The sequence below is a fragment of the Dama dama genome, chromosome 4 (assembly GCF_033118175.1).
Source record: "Dama dama isolate Ldn47 chromosome 4, ASM3311817v1, whole genome shotgun sequence".
Classification (NCBI taxonomy): domain Eukaryota; kingdom Metazoa; phylum Chordata; class Mammalia; order Artiodactyla; family Cervidae; genus Dama; species Dama dama.
This window is the reverse complement of record NC_083684.1, coordinates 1,781,298-1,807,545: the sequence shown is the minus strand read 5'-3', so window position 1 is coordinate 1,807,545 and position 26,248 is coordinate 1,781,298.

The following is a 26,248-nucleotide window of genomic DNA, read 5'->3' as shown; positions in this document are numbered from 1 at the left end:
CTGCTTCTATTTTTCAGACCGTTTCATGCTCCTCATATTTTTCACACCTTTTGAAGCTCTTCATATTTTTCACACGTTTTCAGGCTCTTCATGTTTTTCAACACCGTTTAATTCTGCTTCTATTTTTCAGACCGTTTCATGCTCCTCATATTTTTGACACCTTTAGACTCTTCATATTTTTCACACCTTTTCAGCCTCTTCATGTTTTTCACACATTTTCAGCCTCTTCATGTTTTTGAACACCCCTTCTTGCTCCTTTTATTTTTCAGAGAGTTTCATGCTCCTCATGTATTTCACACCTTTTAAAGCTCTTCATATTTTTCACACCTTTACAGGCTCTTCATGTTTTTGAACACCGTTTCATCCTCCTCCTATTTTTCAGACCGTTTCATGCTCCTCATATTTTTGACACCTTTTGAAGCTCTTCATAATTTTCACACCTTTTCCAGCTCTTCATGTTTTTGCACACTGCTTCATGCTCTTCCTATTTTTCAGACCGTTTCATGCTCCTCATATTTTTGACACCTTTTGAAGCTCTTCATATTTTTCACACCTTTTCAGGCTCTTCATGATTTTCCACACCAATTCATGCTTCTCCTATTTTTCAGACTGTTTAATGCTCCTCATATTTTTGACACCTTTAGAAACTCTTCATATTTTTCACACCTTTTCAAGCACTTCATGGTTTTCCACACCACTTCATGCTCCTCCTATTTTTCAGACCGTTTCATTCTCCTCATATTTTTGACACCTTTTGAAGCTCTCATATATTTCACACCTTTTCAGGCTCTTCATTTTTTTCAACACCACGTCATGCTCCTCCTATTTTTCAGACCCTTTTATGCTCTTCTCATTTTTGACACCTTTTGAAGCTCTTCATATTTTTCACACCTTTTGAAGCTCTTCATGGTTTTCACACCTTTTCAGGCTCTTCATGTTTTTCAACACCGCTTCATGCTCCTTCTATTTTTCTGACCGTTTCATGCTCCTCATAATTTTGGCACATTTTGAAGCTCTTCATATTTTTCACACCTTTTCAAGCACTTCATGGTTTGCCACACCGCTTCATGCTCCTCCTCTTTTTCAGACCGTTTCATGCTCCTCATATTTTTGACATCTGTTGAAGCTCTTCATATTTCTCACACCTTTTCAGTTTCTTCACGTTTTTCAACACCGCTTCATGCTCCTCCTATTTTTCAGACAGTTTCATGCACATCTCATTTTTGACACCTTTTGAAGCTCTTCATATTTTTCATATTTTTGAAGCTCTTCATGTTTTCAGACGTTTTCAGACTCTTCATGTTTTTCAACACCGCTTCATGCTCCTGCTATTTTTCAGACCGTTTCATGCTCCTCATATTTTTGACAGTTTTTGAGGCTTTTCATATTTTTCACACCTTTTCAGGCACTTCATGTTTTTGAACATTGCTTCATGCTCCTCCTATTTTTCAGACCGCTTCAGGCTCTTCATATTTTTGACACCTTTTGAAGCTCTTCATATTTTTCACACCTTTTCAGGCTCTTCATGTTTTTGAACACCGCTTCATGCTCTTCCTATTTTTCAGACCGTTTCATGCTCCTCATATATTTGACACCTTTTGAAGCTCTTCATATTTTTCACACCTTTTCAGGCTCTTCATGTTTTTGAACACCGCTTCATGCTCTTCCTATTTTTCAGACGGTTTCATTTTCATCTCATTTTTGACACCTTTGAAGCTCTTCATATTTTTCACACCATTTGAAGCTCTTCATGTTTTTCACACCTTTTCAGGGTCTTCATGTTTTTCAACACCACTTCATGCTCTTCTTATTTTTCAGACGGTTTCATGTTCATCTCATTTTTGACACCATTTGAAGCTCTTCATATTTTTCACACCTTTTGAAGCTCTTCATCTTTTTCACACTTATTCAGGCTCTTCATGTTTTTCAACACCGCTTCATGATCCTCCTATTTTTGAGAACGTTTCATGCTCCTCATATTTTTGACACCTTTTGAAGCTCTTCATATTTTTCACACTTTTTCAGGCTCTCCAAGTTTTTGAACACCGCTAAATGCTCCTCATATATTTAAGACCGTTTCATGCTCCTCATATTTTTGACACCTTTTGAACCTCCTCATATTTTTCACACCTTTTCAGGCTCTTCATGTTTTTGAACACAGCTTCATGCTACTCCTATTTTTCAGACTGTTTCATGCTCCTCATATTTTTCACACCTTTTGAAGCTCCTCATATTTTTCACACCTTTTCAGGCTCTTCATGTTTTTCAACACCGTTACATGATCCTCCTATTTTTCAGACTGTTTCATGCTCATCTCATTTTTGACACCTTTTGAAGCTTTTCAGATTTGTCTCAACTTTTTAGGCTCTTCATGTTTCTCAACACGGCTTCATGCTCCACATATTTTTCAGACCGCTTCATGCTCATGTCATTTTTGACACCTTTTGAAGCTCTTCATATTTCTCACAACTTTTTAGGCTTTTCATATTTTTGAACACCGCTTCATGCTCCTCCTATTTTTCAGAGAGTTTCATGCTCCTCATGTATTTCACATCTTTTGAAGCTCTTCATATTTCTCACAACTTTTTAGGCTCTTCATGTTTTTCCACATCACTTCATGCTTCTCGTATTTTTCGGCCTGTTTCATGCTCCTCATGTATTTCACAGCTTTTGAAGCTCTTCATATTTTTCACACCTTTTCAGGCTCTTCATGTTTTTAATCACCGTTTCATGCTCCTCCTATTTTTCAGACCGTTTCATGCTCCTCATATATTTGACACATTTTGAAGCTCTTTATATTTTTCACACATTTTCAGGCTCTTCATGTTTTTGAACACTGCTTCATGATCCTCCTATTTTTCAGACCTTTTCATGTTCTTCATATGTTTGACACATTTTGAAGCTCTTCATATTTTTCACACCTTTTCAGGCTCTTCATGTGTTTCAACACCACTTCATGCTTCTCCTATTTTTCAGACCGTTTCATGCGCCTCATGTATTTCACACCTTTTGAAGCTCTTCATAATTTTCACATCTTTTCAGTCTCTTCATGTTTTTGAACACCATTTCATGCCGCTTCTATTTTTTAGACCGTTTCCTGCTCCTCATATTTTTCACACCTTTTGATGCTCTTCATATTTTTCACACGTTTTCAGGCTCTTCTTGTTTTTCAACACCGCTTCATGCTCCTCCTACTTTTCAGACCGTTACTTGCACCTCATATTTTTCTCACCTTTTGAAGCGCTTCATATTTTCCACACCTTTTCAGGCTCTTCATGTTTTTCAACACCGCTTCATGCTCCTCCTATTTTTCAGACCGTTTCCTGCTTCTCATATTTTTGACACGTTTTGAAGCTCTTCATATTTTTCACACGTTTTCAGGCTCTTCATGTTTTTCACACCTTTTCAGGCTCTTCATGTTTTGAACACCATTTCATGATCCTCCTATTTTTCTGACCGTTTAATGCTCCTCATATTTTTGACACCTTTAGTAACTCTTCATATTTTTCACACCTTTTCAAGCACTTCATGGTTTTCCACACCACTTCATGCTCCTCCTATTTTTCAGACCGTTTCATTCTCGTCATATTTTTGACACCTTTTGAAGCTCTCATATATTTCACACCTTTTCAGGCTCTTCATTTTTTTCAACACCACGTCATGCTCCTCCTATTTTTCAGACCCTTTTATGCTCTTCTCATTTTTGACACCTTTTGAAGCTCTTCATATTTTTCACACCTTTTGAAGCTCTTCATGGTTTTCACACCTTTTCAGGCTCTTCATGTTTTTCAACACCGCTTCATGCTCCTTCTATTTTTCTGACCGTTTCATGCTCCTCATAATTTTGGCACATTTTGAAGCTCTTCATATTTTTCACACCTTTTCAAGCACTTCATGGTTTGCCACACCGCTTCATGCTCCTCCTCTTTTTCAGACCGTTTCATGCTCCTCATATTTTTGACATCTGTTGAAGCTCTTCATATTTCTCACACCTTTTCAGTTTCTTCACGTTTTTCAACACCGCTTCATGCTCCTCCTATTTTTCAGACAGTTTCATGCACATCTCATTTTTGACACCTTTTGAAGCTCTTCATATTTTTCATATTTTTGAAGCTCTTCATGTTTTCAGACGTTTTCAGACTCTTCATGTTTTTCAACACCGCTTCATGCTCCTGCTATTTTTCAGACCGTTTCATGCTCCTCATATTTTTGACAGTTTTTGAGGCTTTTCATATTTTTCACACCTTTTCAGGCACTTCATGTTTTTGAACATTGCTTCATGCTCCTCCTATTTTTCAGACCGCTTCAGGCTCTTCATATTTTTGACACCTTTTGAAGCTCTTCATATTTTTCACACCTTTTCAGGCTCTTCATGTTTTTGAACACCGCTTCATGCTCTTCCTATTTTTCAGACCGTTTCATGCTCCTCATATATTTGACACCTTTTGAAGCTCTTCATATTTTTCACACCTTTTCAGGCTCTTCATGTTTTTGAACACCGCTTCATGCTCTTCCTATTTTTCAGACGGTTTCATTTTCATCTCATTTTTGACACCTTTGAAGCTCTTCATATTTTTCACACCATTTGAAGCTCTTCATGTTTTTCACACCTTTTCAGGGTCTTCATGTTTTTCAACACCACTTCATGCTCTTCTTATTTTTCAGACGGTTTCATGTTCATCTCATTTTTGACACCATTTGAAGCTCTTCATATTTTTCACACCTTTTGAAGCTCTTCATCTTTTTCACACTTATTCAGGCTCTTCATGTTTTTCAACACCGCTTCATGATCCTCCTATTTTTGAGAACGTTTCATGCTCCTCATATTTTTGACACCTTTTGAAGCTCTTCATATTTTTCACACTTTTTCAGGCTCTCCAAGTTTTTGAACACCGCTAAATGCTCCTCATATATTTAAGACCGTTTCATGCTCCTCATATTTTTGACACCTTTTGAACCTCCTCATATTTTTCACACCTTTTCAGGCTCTTCATGTTTTTGAACACAGCTTCATGCTACTCCTATTTTTCAGACTGTTTCATGCTCCTCATATTTTTCACACCTTTTGAAGCTCCTCATATTTTTCACACCTTTTCAGGCTCTTCATGTTTTTCAACACCGTTACATGATCCTCCTATTTTTCAGACTGTTTCATGCTCATCTCATTTTTGACACCTTTTGAAGCTTTTCAGATTTGTCTCAACTTTTTAGGCTCTTCATGTTTCTCAACACGGCTTCATGCTCCACATATTTTTCAGACCGCTTCATGCTCATGTCATTTTTGACACCTTTTGAAGCTCTTCATATTTCTCACAACTTTTTAGGCTTTTCATATTTTTGAACACCGCTTCATGCTCCTCCTATTTTTCAGAGAGTTTCATGCTCCTCATGTATTTCACATCTTTTGAAGCTCTTCATATTTCTCACAACTTTTTAGGCTCTTCATGTTTTTCCACATCACTTCATGCTTCTCGTATTTTTCGGCCTGTTTCATGCTCCTCATGTATTTCACAGCTTTTGAAGCTCTTCATATTTTTCACACCTTTTCAGGCTCTTCATGTTTTTAATCACCGTTTCATGCTCCTCCTATTTTTCAGACCGTTTCATGCTCCTCATATATTTGACACATTTTGAAGCTCTTTATATTTTTCACACATTTTCAGGCTCTTCATGTTTTTGAACACTGCTTCATGATCCTCCTATTTTTCAGACCTTTTCATGTTCTTCATATGTTTGACACATTTTGAAGCTCTTCATATTTTTCACACCTTTTCAGGCTCTTCATGTGTTTCAACACCACTTCATGCTTCTCCTATTTTTCAGACCGTTTCATGCGCCTCATGTATTTCACACCTTTTGAAGCTCTTCATAATTTTCACATCTTTTCAGTCTCTTCATGTTTTTGAACACCATTTCATGCCGCTTCTATTTTTTAGACCGTTTCCTGCTCCTCATATTTTTCACACCTTTTGATGCTCTTCATATTTTTCACACGTTTTCAGGCTCTTCTTGTTTTTCAACACCGCTTCATGCTCCTCCTACTTTTCAGACCGTTACTTGCACCTCATATTTTTCTCACCTTTTGAAGCGCTTCATATTTTCCACACCTTTTCAGGCTCTTCATGTTTTTCAACACCGCTTCATGCTCCTCCTATTTTTCAGACCGTTTCCTGCTCCTCATATTTTTGACACGTTTTGAAGCTCTTCATATTTTTCACACGTTTTCAGGCTCTTCATGTTTTTCACACCTTTTCAGGCTCTTCATGTTTTTGAACACCATTTCATGATCCTCCTATTTTTCTGACCGTTTAATGCTCCTCATATTTTTGACACCTTTAGTAACTCTTCATATTTTTCACACCTTTTCAAGCACTTCATGGTTTTCCACACCGCTTCATGCTCCTCCTATTTTTCAGACGGTTTCATACTCTTCATATTTTTGATAACTTTTGAAGCTCTTCATATTTTTCACACCTTTTCAGGCTCTTCATGTTTTTCAAGACCACTTCATGCTCCTCCTATTTTTCAGACCGTTTCATGCTCATCTCATTATTGACACCTTTTGAAGTTCTTCATATTTTTCCCACCTTTTGAAGCTCTTCATATATTTCACACGTTTTCAGGTTCTTCATGTTTTTCAACACCGTTTCATGCTGCTTCTATTTTTCAGACCGTTTCATGCTCCTCATATTTTTCACACCTTTTGAAGCTCTTCATATTTTTCACACGTTTTCAGGCTCTTCATGTTTTTCAACACCGTTTAATTCTGCTTCTATTTTTCAGACCGTTTCATGCTCCTCATATTTTTGACACCTTTAGACTCTTCATATTTTTCACACCTTTTCAGCCTCTTCATGTTTTTCACACATTTTCAGCCTCTTCATGTTTTTGAACACCCCTTCTTGCTCCTTTTATTTTTCAGAGAGTTTCATGCTCCTCATGTATTTCACACCTTTTAAAGCTCTTCATATTTTTCACACCTTTACAGGCTCTTCATGTTTTTGAACACCGTTTCATCCTCCTCCTATTTTTCAGACCGTTTCATGCTCCTCATATTTTTGACACCTTTTGAAGCTCTTCATAATTTTCACACCTTTTCCAGCTCTTCATGTTTTTGCACACTGCTTCATGCTCTTCCTATTTTTCAGACCGTTTCATGCTCCTCATATTTTTGACACCTTTTGAAGCTCTTCATATTTTTCACACCTTTTCAGGCTCTTCATGATTTTCCACACCAATTCATGCTTCTCCTATTTTTCAGACTGTTTAATGCTCCTCATATTTTTGACACCTTTAGAAACTCTTCATATTTTTCACACCTTTTCAAGCACCTCATGGTTTTCCACACCACTTCATGCTCCTCCTATTTTTCAGACCGTTTCATTCTCCTCATATTTTTGACACCTTTTGAAGCTCTCATATATTTCACACCTTTTCAGGCTCTTCATTTTTTTCAACACCACGTCATGCTCCTCCTATTTTTCAGACCCTTTTATGCTCTTCTCATTTTTGACACCTTTTGAAGCTCTTCATATTTTTCACACCTTTTGAATCTCTTCATGGTTTTCACACCTTTTCAGGCTCTTCATGTTTTTCAACACCGCTTCATGCTCCTTCTATTTTTCTGACCGTTTCATGCTCCTCATAATTTTGGCACATTTTGAAGCTCTTCATATTTTTCACACCTTTTCAAGCACTTCATGGTTTGCCACACCGCTTCATGCTCCTCCTCTTTTTCAGACCGTTTCATGCTCCTCATATTTTTGACATCTGTTGAAGCTCTTCATATTTCTCACACCTTTTCAGTTTCTTCACGTTTTTCAACACCGCTTCATGCTCCTCCTATTTTTCAGACAGTTTCATGCACATCTCATTTTTGACACCTTTTGAAGCTCTTCATATTTTTCATATTTTTGAAGCTCTTCATGTTTTCAGACGTTTTCAGACTCTTCATGTTTTTCAACACCGCTTCATGCTCCTGCTATTTTTCAGACCGTTTCATGCTCCTCATATTTTTGACAGTTTTTGAGGCTTTTCATATTTTTCACACCTTTTCAGGCACTTCATGTTTTTGAACATTGCTTCATGCTCCTCCTATTTTTCAGACCGCTTCAGGCTCTTCATATTTTTGACACCTTTTGAAGCTCTTCATATTTTTCACACCTTTTCAGGCTCTTCATGTTTTTGAACACCGCTTCATGCTCTTCCTATTTTTCAGACCGTTTCATGCTCCTCATATATTTGACACCTTTTGAAGCTCTTCATATTTTTCACACCTTTTCAGGCTCTTCATGTTTTTGAACACCGCTTCATGCTCTTCCTATTTTTCAGACGGTTTCATTTTCATCTCATTTTTGACACCTTTGAAGCTCTTCATATTTTTCACACCATTTGAAGCTCTTCATGTTTTTCACACCTTTTCAGGGTCTTCATGTTTTTCAACACCACTTCATGCTCTTCTTATTTTTCAGACGGTTTCATGTTCATCTCATTTTTGACACCATTTGAAGCTCTTCATATTTTTCACACCTTTTGAAGCTCTTCATCTTTTTCACACTTATTCAGGCTCTTCATGTTTTTCAACACCGCTTCATGATCCTCCTATTTTTGAGAACGTTTCATGCTCCTCATATTTTTGACACCTTTTGAAGCTCTTCATATTTTTCACACTTTTTCAGGCTCTCCAAGTTTTTGAACACCGCTAAATGCTCCTCATATATTTAAGACCGTTTCATGCTCCTCATATTTTTGACACCTTTTGAACCTCCTCATATTTTTCACACCTTTTCAGGCTTTTCATGTTTTTCAACACCGTTACATGATCCTCCTATTTTTCAGACCGTTTCATGCTCATCTCATTTTTGACCCCTTTTGAAGCTTTTCATATTTTTCACAACTTTTTAGGCTCTTCATGTTTTTCAACACCGCTTCTTGCTCCTCCTATTTTTCAGACCGTTTCATGCTCATCTCATTTTTGACACCTTTTGAAGCTCTTCATATTTCTCACAACTTTTTAGGTTCTTCATGTTTTTGACATCGCTTCATGCTCCTCCTATTTCTCAGAGAGTTTCTTGCTCCTCATGTATTTCACATCTTTTGAAGCTCTTCATATTTCTCACAACTTTTTAGGCTCTTCATGTTTTTCCACACCACTTCATGCTTCACCTATTTTTCGGCCTGTTTCATGCTCCTCATGTATTTCACACCTTTTGAAGCTCTTCATATTTTTCACACCTTTTCAGACTCTTCATGTTTTTAATCACCGTTTCATGCTCCTCCTATTTTTCAAGCCGTTTCATGCTCCTCATATATTTGACACATTTTGAAGCTCTGAATATTTTTCACACATTTTCAGGCTCTTCATGTTTTTGAACACTGCTTCATGATCCTCCTATTTTTCAGACCGTTTCATGTTCTTCATATGTTTGACACCTTTTGAAGCTCTTCATATTTTTCACTCCTTTTCAGGCTCTTCATGTTTTTCAACACCACTTCATACTTCTCCTATTTATCAGACCATTTCATGCTCCTCATGTATTTCACACCTTTTGAAGCTCTTCATATTTTTCACACCTTTTCAGGCTTTCATGTTTTTGAACACCATTTCATGCCCCTTCTATTTTTCAGACCGTTTCATGCTCCTCATATTTTTCACACCTTTTGAAGCTCTTCATATTTTTCACACCTTTTCAGGCTCTTCATGTTTTTGAACATCGCTTCATGATCCTTCTATTTTTCAGACCATTTCCTGCTCTTTGTATTTTTGACACATCTTGAAGCTCTTCATATATTTCACACCATTTCAGCCTCTTCATTTTTTTCAAAACCGCTTCATGCTCCTCCTATTTTTCACACCGTTTCATGCTCATCTCATTTTTGACACCTTTTGAAGCTCTTCATATATTTTACACCTTTTCAAGCTCTTCATATTTTTCACTCCTTTTCAGGCTCTTCATGTTTTTCAACACCACTTCATACTTCTCCTATTTTTCAGACCGTTTCATGATCCTCATGTATTTCACACCTTTTGAACCTCTTCATATTTTTCACACATTTTAAATGTCTTCATGTTTTTGAACCTCGTTTCATGTTGCTCCTATTTTTCAGACCGTTTCATGCTCCTCATATTTTTGACACGTTTTGAAGCTCTTCATATTTTTCACACTTTTTAAGGCTGTTTATAGTTTTCAACACCGCTGCATGATTCCCCTATTTTTCAGACCGTTTCATGCTCCTCATATTTTTGACATTTTTTGAAGCTCTTCATATTTTTCACACCTTTTCAGGCTCTTCATGTTTTTGAACACCGTTTCATGCTCCTCCTATTTTCCAGACAGTTTCATGCTCATCTCATTTTTGACACCTTTTGAAGCTCTTCATATTTTTCACACGTTTTCAGGCTCTTCATGTTTTTCAACACCGCCTCAGGATCCTCCTGTTTTTCAGACCGTTTCAGGCTCATCTCAATTTTGACACCTTTTGAAGCTCTTCATATTTTTCACACGTTTTGAAGCTCTTCATATTTTTCACACCTTTTCAGGCTCTTCATGTTTTTCAATACCACTTCATGCTCCTCCTATTTTACAGACAGTTTCATGCTCATCTCATTTTTGACACCTTTTGAAGCTCTTCATAGTTTTCACACCTTTTGAAGCTCTTCATATTTTTTACACGTTTTCAGGCTCTTCATGTTTTTCAACACCGCTTCATTCTCCTCCTATTTTTCCGACCGTTTCATGCTCCTCATATTTTTGACACCTTTTGAAGCTCTTCGTATTTTTCACACCTTTTCAGGCTCTTCATGTTTTTCACCACCACTTCATGCACGTCCTATTTTTCAGATCGTTTCATGCTCCTCTTATTTTTGACACATTTTCAAGCTCCTCATATATTTCTCACGTTTTCAGGCTCTTCATGTTTTTCAACACAACTTCATGCTCCTCCTATTTTTCAGAGCGTTTCATGCTCATCTCATTTTTGACACCTTTTGAAGCTCTTCATATTTTCACACCTTTTGAAGCTCCTCAAATTTTTCACATCTTTTCAGGCCTTCATGTTTTTGAACACCGGTTCATGGACCTCATATATTTCAGACCGTTTCATGCTCCTCTTATTTTTGACACCTTTTGAAGCTCTTCATATTTTTCACACCTTTTCAGGCTCTTCATGTTTTTCAACATCACTTCATGCTCCTCCTATTTTTCAGGCCGTTTCATGCTCATCTCTTTTTTGACACCTTTTGAAGCTCTTCATATTTTTCATACCTTTTAAAGATCTTCATATTTTTCACACGTTTTCAGGCTCTTCATATTTTTCAACACCGCATCATGCTCCTCCTATTTTTCAGACAGTTTCATGCTCCTCATATTTTTGACATGTTTTGAAGCTCTTCATATTTTTCACACCGTTTCAGGCTCTTCATGTTTTTCAACACTGTTTCATGCTCCTCCTATTTTTCAGACCGGTTCATGCTCCTCATAATTTTGACACCCTTTGAAGCTCTTCTTATATTTCACACCTTTTCAGACTCGTCATGTTTTTGAACACCGCTTCAAGGTCCTCCTTTTTTTCGAGCGTTTCATGCTCCTCATATTTTTGACACCTTTTGAAGCTCTTCATATTTTTCACGCCTTTTCAGGCTCTTCATGTTTTTGAACACGGTTTCATGCTCCTCCTATTTTTCAGAGCGTTTCATACTCCTCATATTTTTCACACCTTTTGAAGCTCTTCAAATTTTTCACACCTTTTCAGGCTCTTCATGTTTTTCAACACCGCTTCATGCTCCTCCTATTTTGAGACCGTTTTCTGCTCCACATGTATTTCACAGCTTTTGAATCTCTTCATATTTTTCACACCATTTCAGGCTCTTCATGTTTTTCAACATCACTTCATGCTCCTCCTATTTTTCAGACCATTTCATGCTCCTCTTAATTTTGACAACTTTTGAAGCTCTTCATATTTTCCACACTTTTTCAGGCTCATCATGTTTTTGAACACCACTTCATGTTCCGCCTATTTTTCAGAGAGTTTCATGCTCCTCATGTATTTCACACCTTTTGAAGCTCTTCATATTTTTCACACATTTTCAGGCTCTTCATGTTTTTTCACACCACTTCATGCTTCTCCTATTTTTCAGACCGTTTTATGCTCCTCATGTATTTCACACCTTTTGAAGCTCTTCATATTTTTCACAACTTTTCAGGTATTCATGTTTTTGATCACCGTTTCATGCTCCTCCTATTTTTCAGACCGTTTCATTCTCCTCATATTTTTGATACCTTTTGACACTCTTCATATATTTCACACCTTTTCAGGCTCTTCATGTTTTAACACCACTTCATGCTCTCCTAATATTCAGACCCTTTCCTGCTCATTTATTTTTGACACGTTTTGAAGCTCTTCATATATTTCACACCATTTCAGGCTCTTCACGTTTTTCAACACCGCTTCATGCTCCTCGTATTTTTCATACCGTTTCATGCTCCTCATATATTTGACACGTTTTTAAGCTTTTCATATTTTTCACACCTTTTCAGGCTCTTCATTTTTTCAACACCCCTTCATGCTCCTCCTATTTTTCAGACCGTTTCATGCTCCTCATATTTTTGACACTTTTTGAAGCTCCTCATATGTTTCACACATTTTGAAGGTCTTCATATATTTCACACCATTTCAGGATCTTCATGTTTTTCAACACCACTTCATGCTCCTCCTATTTTTCAGACCGTTTCATGCTCCTCATAATTTTGACACCTTTTGAAGCTCTTTATATTTTTCTCACCTTTTCAGGCTCTTCATGTTTTTCAACACCACTTCATGCTCCTCCAATTTTTCAGGCCGTTTCATTGTCCTCATATATTTGACACCTTTAGAAGATCTTCATATTTTTCACACATTTTCAGGCTCTGCATGTTTTTCAACATCGCTTCATGCCCCTCCTATTTTTCAGACCGTTTCAGGCTCCTCATATTTTTGACACCTTTAGAAGCTCTTCATATTTTTCACACCTTTTCAGGCTCTTCATTTTTTTCAACACCTCTTCATGCTCCTCTTATTTTTCAACACCGCTTCATGCTCCTCCTATTTTTCAGACCGTTTCATGCTCCTCATAATTTTGACACTTTTTGAAGCTCCTCATATTTTTCACACGTTTTGAAGGTCTTCATATATTTCACACCATTTCAGGCTCTTCATGTTTTTCAACACCACTTCATGCTCCTCCTATTTTTCAGACCGTTTCATGCTCATCTCTTTTTTGACACCTTTTGAAGCTCTTCATATTTTCACACGTTTTCAGACTATTCATGTTTTTCAACACGGCTTCATGCACCTCCTATTTTTCAAACTGTATCATGCTCCTCATATTTTTCACACCTTTTGAAGCTCTTCATATTTTTCACAGCTTTTCAGGCTCTTCATGTTTTTGATCACCGTTTCATGCTCCTCAGATTTTTCAGACGGTTTCATGTTCATCTCATTTTTAACACCTTTTGAAGCTCTTCATATATTTCACACGTTTTCAAGCTCTTCATATATTTCACACCTTTTCAGGCTCTTCATGTTTTTGAACACCGCTTCATGCTCCTCTTATTTTTCAGACCGTTTCAGGCTCCTCATATTTTTGACACCTTTTGAAACTCTTCATATTTCTCACACCTTTTCAGGATCTTCATGTTTTTCAACACCAATTCATGCTCCTCCTATTTTTCAGACCGTTTCATGCTCCACACATTTTGAAACCTTTTGAAGCTCTTCATATTTTTCACACCTTTTCAGGCTCTCCATGTTTTTCATCACCGCTTCATGCTCCTCGTATGTTCAGACCGTTTCATGCTCCTCATATTTTTGACACCTTTTGAATCTCTTCATACTTTTCACACCTTTTAGGCTCTTCATGTTGTTGAACAGCGCTTCATGCTCCTCCTATTTTTCAGACCGTTTCATGCTCCTCATGTATTTCACACCATTTGAAGCTCTTCCTCTTTTTCACACCTTTTCAGTCTCTTCATGTCTTTGAACACCATTTCATGCTCCTCCGATTTTTTAGACCGTTTCATGCTCCTCATATTTTTGACACCTTTTGAAGCTCTTCATATTTTTCACACCTTTTGAAGCTCTTCATGTTTTTCATATTTTTGAAGCTCTTCATATTTTTCACACCTTTTCACGCTTTTCATGTATTTGAACACCGGTTCATGCTCTTCCTATTTTTCAGACCGTTTCATGCTCCTCCTATTTTTCACTCCTTTTGAAGCTCTTCATATTTTTCACACCTTTTCAGTCTCTACATGTTTTTGAACACCGCTTCATGCTCCTCGTATTTCTCAGACCATTTCATGCTCCTCATGTATTTCACACCTTTTGAAGCTCTTCGTATTTTGCACACATTTTCAGGCTTTTCATGTTTTTCACAACGACTTCATGCTCCTCATATTTTTCAGACCGTTTCATGCACATTTCATTTTTGACTCCTTTTGAAGCTCTTCATATTTTTCACACCATTTTCAGGCTCTTCATGTTTTTCAACACCGCTTTATGATCCTCCTATTTTTCAGACCGTTTCATATTCCTCATATTTTTGACATTTTTTGAGGCTCTTCATATTTTTCACACCTTTTCAGGCTCTTCATGTCTTTGAACACCGTTTCATGCTCCTCCTATTTTTGTGACCGTTTCATGCACATCTCATTTTTGACACCTTTTGAAGCCTTTGATATTTTTCACACCATTTTCAGGCTCTTCATGTTTTTCAACACCGCTTTCTGATCCTCCTATTTTTCAGACCGTTTCATGCTCCTCATGAATTTGACACCTTTTAAAGCTCCTCATATTTTTCACACCTTTTCAGGCTCTTCATATTTTTCACATAATTTCAGGCTGTTCATGTTTTTGAACACGGCTTCATGCTCCTCCAATTTTTCAGACCCTTTCATGTTCCTCATATTTTTGACACCTTTTGAAGCTCTTCATATTTTTCACACCTTTTGAAGCTCTTCATATTTTTCACACCATTTTCAGGCTCTTCATGTTTTTTAACACCGTTTCATGCTCCTCCTATTTTTCAGACCGTTTCATGCTCCTCTTATGTTTGACACCTTTTGAAGCTCTTCATATTTTTCACACCTTTTCACGCTCTTCATGTTTTTGAACACCGCTTCATACTCCGCATATTTTTCAGACCGTTTCATGCACATCTCATTTTTGACACCTTTTGAAGCCTTTGATATTTTTCACACCATTTTCAGGCTCTTCAGGTTTTTCAACACCACTTTCTGATCCTCCTATTTTTCAGACCATTTCATGCTCCTCATATATTTGACACCTTTTGAAGCTCTTCATATTTTCACAATTTTTTAAGCTCTTCATATGTTTCACACGTTTTCAGGTTCTTCATGTTTTTCAACACCGCTTCATGCTCCCCCTATTTTTCATTCCGTTTCATGCTCCTCATATTCTTGACACCTTTTGACGCTTTTCATATTTTTCACACATTTTCAGGCTCTTCTAGTTTTTCAACACCGCTTCATGCTCCTCCTATTTTTCATTCCGTTTCATGCTCCTCATATTTTTGACACCTTTTTAAGCTCTTCATATTTCTCACACCTTTTCAGGCTCTTCATGTTTTTCAACACCGCTTCATGATCCTCCTGTTTTTCAGACCGTTTCATGCTGATCTCATTTTGACACCTTTGGAAGCTTTTCATATTTTTCACAACTTTTCAGGCTCTTCACGTTTTTGAACACCGCTTCATGTTCCTCCTATTTTTCAGACCGCATCATGCTCCTCATATATTTCACACGTTTTGAAGCTCTTCATATTTTTCATACCTTTTCAGGCTCTTCATGTATTTCAACACCAATTCATGCTCCTACTATTTTTCAGACCGTTTCATGCTCATCTCATTTTTGACACCTTTCGAAGCTGTTTATATTTTTCACACCTTTTGAAGCTCTTCATATATTTCACACCTTTTCAGGCTCTTCTTTTTTTTCAACACCACTTCATGCTCCTCCTATTTTTCAGACCGTTTCATGCTCATTTCATTTTTGACACCTTTTGTAGCTCTTCATATTTTTCACACCTTTTCATGCTCTTCATGTAATTGAACACCGCTTCATTTTCCTCCTATTTTTCAGACCGTTTCATGCTCCTCATATTCTTGACACCTTTTGAAGCTTTTCATATTTTCACACCTTTTAAGGCTCTTCAAGTTTTTCAATACCGTTTCATGCTCCTCCTATTTTTCAGACCGTTTCATGCTCCTCTTATGTTTGACACCTTTTGAAGCTCTTCATATTTTTCACACCTTTTCACGCTCTTCATGTTTTTTAACATCGCTTCATGCTCCGCCTATTTTTCAGACCGTTTCATGCTCCTCATATTTTTGTCATCTTTTGAAGCTCTTCATATTTTTCACACCCTTTCAGGCTCTTAATGTTTTTCAACACCCCTTCATGCTCCTCCTATTTTTCAGACCATTTCATGCTCCTCATATTTTTGACGCCTTTAGAAGCTTTTCATATTTTTCACACCTTTTCAGGCTCTTCATGTTTTTTTACACCACTTCATGCTTCTCCTATTTTTCAGACCGTTTTATGCTCCTCATGTATTTCACACCTTTTGAAGCTCTTCATATTTTTCACATCTTTTCAGGTATTCATGTTTTTGATCACGGTTTCATGCTCCTCCTATTTTTCAGACCATTTCATGCTCCTCATATTTTTGACGCCTTTAGAAGCTCTTCATATTTTTCACACCTTTTCAGGCTCTTTATGTTTTTCAAAACCGCTTCATGCTCCTCCTATTTTTCAGACCGATTCATGCTCCACACATTTTGAAACCTTTTGAAGCTCTTCATATTTTTCACACCTTTTCAGGCTCTCCATGTTTTTCATCACCGATTCATGCTCCTCCTATTTTTCAGACCGTTTCATGCTCCTCATGTATTTCACACCATTTGAAGCTCTTCCTCTTTTTCACACCTTTTCAGTCTCTTCATGTATTTGAACACCATTTCATGCTCCTCCGATTTTTTAGACCGTTTCATGCTCCTCATATTTTTGACACCTTTTGAAGCTCTTCATATTTTTCACACCTTTTGAAGCTCTTCATGTTTTTCATATTTTTGAAGCTCTTCATATTTTTCACACCTTTTCACGCTTTTCATGTATTTGAACACCGGTTCATGCTCTTCCTATTTTTCAGACCGTTTCATGCTCCTCCTATTTTTCACTCCTTTTGAAGCTCTTCATATTTTTCACACCTTTTCAGTCTCTACATGTTTTTGAACACCGCTTCATGCTCCTCCTATTTCTCAGACCATTTCATGCTCCTCATGTATTTCTCACCTTTTGAAGCTCTTCGTATTTTGCACACATTTTCAGGCTTTTCAGGTTTTTCACAACGACTTCATGCTCCTCATATTTTTCAGACCGTTTCATGCACATTTCATTTTTGACTCCTTTTGAAGCTCTTCATATTTTTCACACCATTTTCAGGCTCTTCATGTTTTTCAACACCGCTTTATGATCCTCCTATTTTTCAGACCGTTTCATATTCCTCATATTTTTGACATTTTTTGAGGCTCTTCATATTTTTCACACCTTTTCAGGCTCTTCATGTCTTTGAACACCGTTTCATGCTCCTCCTATTTTTCTGACCGTTTCATGCACATCTCATTTTTGACACCTTTTGAAGCCTTTGATATTTTTCACACCATTTTCAGGCTCTTCATGTTTTTCAACACCGCTTTCTGATTCTCCTATTTTCCAGACCGTTTCATGCTCCTCATGTATTTGACACCTTTTAAAGCTCCTCATATTTTTCACACCTTTTCAGGCTCTTCATATTTTTCACATAATTTCAGGCTGTTCATGTTTTTGAACACGGCTTCATGCTCCTCGAATTTTTCAGACCGTTTCATGTTCCTCATATTTTTGACACCTTTTGAAGCTCTTCATATTTTTCACACCTTTTGAAGCTCTTCATATTTTTCACACCATTTTCAGGCTCTTCATGTTTTTTAACACCGTTTCATGCTCCTCCTATTTTTCAGACTGTTTCATGCTCCTCTTATGTTTGACACCTTTTGAAGCTCTTCATATTTTTCACACCTTTTCACGCTCTTCATGTTTTTGAACACCGCTTCATGCTCCGCATATTTTTCAGACCGTTTCATGCACATCTCATTTTTGACACCTTTTGAAGCCTTTGATGTTTTTCACACCATGTTCAGGCTCTTCCGGTTTTTCAACACCGCTTTCTGATCCTCCTATTTTTCAGACCGTTTCATGCTCCTCATATATTTGACACCTTTTGAAGCTCTTCATATTTTCACAATTTTTTAAGCTCTTCATATGTTTCACACGTTTTCAGGTTCTTCATGTTTTTCAACACCGCTTCATGCTCCTCCTGTTTTTCATTCCGTTTCATGCTCCTCATATTCTTGACACCTTTTGACGCTTTTCATATTTTTCACACATTTTCAGGCTCTTCATGTTTTGCCACACCACTTCATGCTCCTCCTATTTTTCAGACGTTTTCATGCTCGTCATATTTTTGACACCTTTAGAAACTCTTCATATCATTCACACCTTTTCAGGCTCTTCATGTTTTGCCACACCGCTTCATGCTCCTCCTATTTTTGAGCCCGTTTCATGCTCCTCATGTATTTCACACCTTTTGAAGCTCTTCATATATTTCACACCCTTACATACTCTTCATGTTTTTCAACACCACTTCATGCTCCTCCTATTTTTAAGACTGTTTCATGCTCCTGATATTTTTGACTCGTTTTTAAGCTCTTCATATTTTCACAATTTTTTAAGCTCTTCATATTTTTCACACGTTTTCAGGTTCTTCATGTTTTTCAACACCGCTTCATGCTCCTCCTATTTTTCATTCCATTTCATGCTCCTCATATTCTTGACACCTTTTGACGCTTTTCATATTTTTCACACATTTTCAGGCTCTTCAAGTTTTTCAACACCGCTTCATGCTCCTCCTATTTTTCATTCCGTTTCATGCTCCTCATATTTTTGACACCTTTTTAAGCTCTTCATATTTCTCACACCTTTTCAGGCTCTTCATGTTTTTCAACACCGCTTCATGATCCTCCTGTTTTTCAGACCGTTTCATGCTGATCTCATTTTTGACACCTTTGGAAGCTTTTCATATTTTTCACAACTTTTCAGGCTCTTCACGGTTTTGAACACCTTTTCATGTTCCTCCTATTTTTCAGACCGTATCATGCTCCTCATATATTTCACACGTTTTGAAGCTCTTCATATTTTTCATACCTTTTCAGGCTCTTCATGTATTTCAACACCAATTCATGCTCCTACTATTTTTCAGACCGTTTCATGCTCATCTCATTTTGACACCTTTCGAAGCTGTTTGTATTTTTCACACCTTTTGAAGCTCTTCATATTTTTCACACGTTTTCATGCCCTTCATGTTTTTCATCACCGCTTCATGCTCCTCCTATTTTTCAGACCGTTTCATGCTCCTCATATTTTTGACACCTTTTGAAGCTCTTCATATATTTCACACCTTTTCAGGCTCTTCTTTTTTTTCAACACCAATTCATGCTCCTACTATTTTTCAGACCGTTTCATGCTCATCTCATTTTTGACACCTTTTGATGCACTTCATATTTTTAACACCTTTTGAAGCTGTTCGTATATTTCACAACTTTTCAGGCTCTTCATGTTTTCAACACCACTTCATGCCCCTCCTATTTTTCAGACCCTTTCATGTTAAACTAAATTTGACACCTTATGAAGCTTTTCATGTTTTTCATACCTTTTCATGCTCTTTATGTTTTTGAACACCGGTTCATGCTCCTCCTATTTTTCAACCCGTTTCATGCTCCTCATGTATTTCACATCTTTTGAAGCTCTTCATATTTTTCACACCTTTTCAGTCTCTTCATGTTTTTGAACACCGTTTCATGCTCCTCCTACTTTTCAGACCATATAATGCTCGTCATATATTTCACACGTTTTGAAGCTCTTCATATTTTTCACACCTTTTCAGGCTCTTCATGTTTTTAAACACCACTTCATGCTCCTCCTAATTATCAGACCGTTTCATGCTCCTCATATATTTGACACCTTTTGTAGCTCTTCATATTATTCACACCTTTTCAGACTCCCCATGTTTTTCAACACCACTTCATGTTCCTCCCATTTTGCAGACAGTTTCATACTCCTCATATTTTTGACAACATTTGAAGCTCTTCATATTTCTAACACCTTTTCAGGCGCTTCATGTTTTTCAACACCGCTTCGTGCGCCTCCTATTTTTCAGACCGTTTCATGCTCATCTCATTTTTGACACCTTTTGAAGCTCTTCTTATTTTCCACATCTTTTGAAACCCTTCATATTTTTCACACGTTTTCAAGCTCTTCATGTTTTTCAACAACGTTTCATGCTCCTCCTATTTTTCAGACCGTTTCATGCTCCTCATATTTTTGACACCTTTTGAAGCTCTTCATATTTTTCACACCTTTTGAAGCTCTTCATATATTTCACATCTTTTCAGGCTGTTCATGTTTTTCAAAACACCACTTCATGCTCCTCCTATTTTTCAGACCGTTTCATGCTCATCTAATTTTTGACACTTTTTGAAGCTCTTCATATATTTCACACCTTTTGAAGCTCTTCATATTTTTCACATTTATGAAGCTATTCAAATTTTTCACACTTTTTCAGGCTCTTCATGTTTTTGAACACCGCTTCATGTTCCTGCTATTTTTCACAACGTTTCACACTCCTCATGTTTTTGACACATTTTGAGGCTACTCATATTTTTCAAACCTTTTCAGGCTCTTCATGTTTTTGAACACCGTTTCATGATCCTCCTATTTTTCAGAACGTTTCATGCTCCTCATATTTTTGACACCTTTTGAAGCTTTTCATATTTTTCACATCTTTTCAGGCTCTTCATGTTTTTCAACACCATTTCATGATCCTCCTATTTTTCAGACCGTTTCATGCTCATCTCATTTTTGACACCTTTTGAAGCTTTTCATATTTTTCACACATTTTCAGGCTCTTCATATTTTTCCACACCACTTCATGCTTCTCCTATTTTTCAGCCCGTTTCATGCTCCTCATGTTTTTGACATCTTTTGAAGCTCTTCATATTTTTCACACGTTTTCAGCTCTTAATGTTTTTCAACACCGCTTCATGCTCTTCCTATTTTTCAGACCGTTTCATGCTCATCTCATTTTTGACACCTTTGGAAGCTCTTCATATTTTTCACACGTTTTCAGCTCTTAATGTTTTTCAACACCGCTTCATGCTCTTCCTATTTTTCTGACGGTTTCATGCTCATCTCAAGTTTGACACCTTTTGAAGCTCTTCATATTTTTCACACATTTTCAGGCTCTTCATGTTTTTGAACATCGCTTCATGCTCCTCCTATTTTTCAGAGAGTTTCATGCTCCTCATGTATTTCACACCTTTTGAAGCTCTTCATATTTTTCACACCTTTTCAGGCTCTTCATGTTTTTCAACACCGCTTATGCTCCTCCTATTTTTCAGACCGTTTCATGCTCATCTCATTTTTGACACCTTTTTAATCTCTTCGTATCTTTCAAAACTTTTGAAGCTCTTCATATTTTTAATATTTTTGAAGCTCTTCATATTTTCACACGTTTTCAGACTCTTCATGTTTTTCAACACCGCTTCATGCTCCTCCTATTTTTCAAACCGTATCATGCTCCTCATATTTTTGAAAACTTTTGAAGCTCTTCACATTTTTCACACCTTTTCAGGCTCTTCATGTTTTTGAACACTTCTTCATGCTCTTCCTCTTTTTCAGACCGTTTCATGCTCCTCATATTTTTGACACTTTTTGAAGCTCTTCATATTTTTCACTCATTTTCAGGCTCTTCATATTTTTCAACACCACTTCATGCTCCTCCTATTTTTGAGACCGTTTGGTGCTCCGCATATTTTTGACACCTTTAGGAACTCTTCATATTTTTCACACCTTTTCAGGCACTTCATGTTTTTTATCACTGCTTCATGCTCGTCCTATTTTTCAGAACGTTTCATGCTCCTCATATTTTTGACACCTTTTGAAGCTCTTCATATTTTTCACACCTTTTCAGGCTTTTCATGTTTTTGAACACCGCTTCATGCTCCTCCTATTTTTCAGATTGTTTCATGCTCCTCATATTTTTTACACCTTTTGAAGCTCTTCATATTTTTCACACCTTTTCAGGCTCTTCATGTTTTTCAACACCGCTTCATGCTCGTCGTATTTTGCTGACCGTTTCATGCTCCTCATATTTTTGACACCTTTTGAAGCTCTTCAGATATTTCGCACCTTTCCAGGCTCTTCATTTTTTCAACACCACTTCATGCTCCTCCTATTTTTCAGATCGTTTCATGCTCATCTCATTTTAACACCTTTTGAAGCTCTTCATATTTTTGACAAATTTTGAAGGTCTTCATATTTTTCACACGTTTTCAGGCTCTTCATGATTTTCAACACCGCTTCATGCTCCTCCTATTTTTCAGACCTTTTCATGCTCATCTCTTTTTTGACACCTTTTGAAGCTCTTCAGATTTTTCACACCTTTTGAAGCTCTTCATATTTTTCACATTTATGAATCTCTTCATATTTTCCACACGTTTTCAGACAATTCATGTTTTTCAACATCGCTTCATGCTCCTCCTATTTTTCAGACCGTTTCATTCTCCTCATATTTTTGACACCTTTTGAAGCTCTTCATATATTTCACACTTTTTCAGACTTTTCCTTTTTTTCAACACGACTTCATGCTCCTCCTATTTTTCAGACCGTTTCATGCTCATCTCATTTTGACATCTTTTGAAGCTCTTCATATTTTTCACACCTTTTGAAGCTCTTCATATTTTTCACATTAATGAATCTCTTCATATTTTCCACACGTTTTCAGACAATTCATGTTTTTCAACATCACTTCATGTTATTCCTATTTTTCAGACCGTTTCATGCTCCTCATAATTTTGACACCTTTTGAAGCTTTAATATTTTTAACACCTTTTCAGGCTCTTCATCTTTTTCAACACCACTTCATGCTCCTCCTTTTTTGCAGACCGTTTCATGCTACTCATATTTTTAACACCTTTTGAAGCTCTTCATATTTCTCACACCTTTTCAGGCTCTTCATGTTTTTCAACAACGCTTCATGCTCCTCCGATTTTTCAGACCGTTTCATGCTCCTCATATTTTTGACACCTTTTGAAGCTCTTCATATTTTTCACACTTTTTCAGGCTCTTCATGTTTTTGAACACCGCTTCATGCTTCTCCTATTTTTCAGACCGTTTCATGCTCCTCATATTTTTGACACCTTTTGAAGCTCTTCATATTTTTCACAACTTTTCAGGCTCTTCATGTTTTTCAACACCGCTTCATGCACGTCCTATTTTTCAGACCGTTTCATGCTCATCTCATTTTTGACACCTTTTGAAGTTTTTCATATTTTTTACAACTTTTCAGGCTCTTCATGTTTTTGAACACCGCTTCATGCTAATCCTATTTTTCAAACCATATCATGCTCCTCATATTTTTCACACCTTTTGAAGCTCTTCATATATTTCACACCTTTTCAGGCTCTTCATGTTTTTGAACACCACTTCATGCTCCTTCTCTTTTTCAGAGAGTTTTATGCTCCTCATGTATTTCACACCTTTTGAAGCTCTTCATATTTTTCACACCTTTTCAGGCTCTTCATGTTTTTCAACACCGCTTCATGCTGCTCATATTTTTCAGACCGTTTCATGCTCCTCATATTTTTGACACCTTTTGAAGCTCTTCAATTTTTTCACACCTTTTAAGGCTCTTCATGTTTTTCAACACCGCTTCATGCTGCTCATATTTTTCAGACCGTTTCATGCTCCTCATATTTTTGACACCTTTTGAAGCTCTTCATATTTTTCACACGTTTTCAGTCTATTCTTGTTTTTGAACACCCTTTCAGGCTCCTCTTATTTTTCAGAGTGTTTCATGCTCCTCATGTATTTCACACATTTGAAAGCTCTTCATATTTTTCAAAGATTTTGAAGCTCTTCATATTTTTCACACCTTTTCAGGCTCTTCATGTTTTTCAACACCGTTTCATGCTCCTCCTATTTTTCAAACCGTTTCATGTTCCTCATAATTTTGACACCTTTTGAAGATCTTCATAATTTTCACACATTTTCAGGCTCTTCATGTGTTTGAACACCGCTTCATGTTCCTCCTATTTTTCAGACCGTTTCATGCTCCTCATATTTTTGACACCTTTTGAAGCTCTCATATTTTTCATACCTTTTGAAGCTCTTCATGTTTTTGAACACTGCTTCATGCTCCTCGTATTTTTCAGATCGTTTCATGCTCCTCTTATTTTTGACACTTTTTGAGCTCTTCATATTTTTCAAACCTTTTCAGGCTCTTCATGTTTTCGAACACCGCTTCATGCTACTCCTATTTTTCAGACCGTTTCATGCTCCTCATATTTTTGACACCTTTTTAAGCTCTTCATATTTTTCACACCTTTTCAGGCTCTTCATGTTTTTGAACACTGCTTCATGCTCCTCCAATTTTTCACACCGTTTCATGATCCTCATATTTTTGACACTTTTTGAGCTCTTCATATTTTTCACACCTTTTCAGGCTCTTCATGTTTTTGATAACCGCTTCATGCTACTCCTATTTTTCAGACCGTTTATGCTTCTCATATTTTTGACACCTTTAGAAGCTCTTCATATTTTTCACAGTTTTTCAGGATCTTCATGTTTTGGAACACAGCTTCATGCTCCTCCTATATATCAGACCGTTTCATGCTCCTCATATTTTTGACACCTTGTGAAGCTCTTTATATTTTTCACAGTTTTTCAGGCTCTTCATGATTTTCAACACCGTTTCAAGTTATTCCTATTTTTCAGACCGTTTAATGCTCATCTCATTTTTGACACCTTTTGAAGCTCTTCATATTTTCCACACCTTTTCAGGCTCTTCATGTTTTTGATCACCGTTTCATGCTCCTTCTATTTTTCAGATCGTTTGATGCTCATCATATTTTTGACACTTTTTGAGCTCTTCATATTTTTCACACCTTTTCAGGCTCTTCATGTTTTTGAACACCGCTTCATGATCCTCCTGATTTTCAGACCGTTTCATGCTCTTCATATTTTTGAAACATTTTGAAGCTCTTCATATTTTTCACACCTTTTCAGGCTCTTCATGTTTTTCTCCACCACTTCATGCTCCTCCTATTTTTCAGACCGTTTCATGCTCTTCTCATTTTTGTCACCTTTGAAGCTCTTCATATTTTTCACAACTTTTAAAGCTCTTCATATTTTTCACAAGTTTTCAGGCTCTTCATGTTTTTCAAAACCGTTTCATGCTGCTTCTATATTTCAGACCGTTTCATGCTCCTCATATTTTTCACACCTTTTGAAGCTCTTCATATTTTCACACCCTTTTAAGATCTTCATGTTTTTGAACACAGCTTCATGCTCCTCCTATTTTTCAGACCGTTTCATGCTCCTCATATTTTTGACACCTTTTTAAGCTCTTCATATTTTTCACACCTTTTCAGGCTCTTCAGGTTTTTGAACACTGCTTCATGCTCCTCCAATTTTTCACACCGTTTCATGATCCTCATATTTTTGACACTTTTTGAGCTCTTCATATTTTTCACACCTTTTCAGGCTCTTCATGTTTTTGATAACCGCTTCATGCTACTCCTATTTTTCAGACCGTTTATGCTTCTCATATTTTTGACACCTTTTGAAGCTCTTCAATTTTTTCACACCTTTTAAGGCTCTTCATGTTTTTCAACACCGCTTCATGCTGCTCATATTTTTCAGACCGTTTCATGCTCCTCATATTTTTGACACCTTTTGAAGCTCTTCATATTTTTCAAACGTTTTCAGTCTATTCATGTTTTTGAACACCCTTTCAGGCTCCTCCTATTTTTCAGAGTGTTTCATGCTCCTCATGTATTTCACACCTTTTAAAGCTCTTCATATTTTTCAAAGATTTTGAAGCTCTTCATATTTTTCACACCTTTTCAGGCTCTTCATGTTTTTCAACACCGTTTCATGCTCCTCCTATTTTTCAAACCGTTTCATGTTCCTCATAATTTTGACACCTTTTGAAGTTCTTCATAATTTTCACACATTTTCAGGCTCTTCATGTGTTTGAACACCGCTTCATGTTCCTCCTATTTTTCAGACCGTTTCATGCTCCTCATATTTTTGA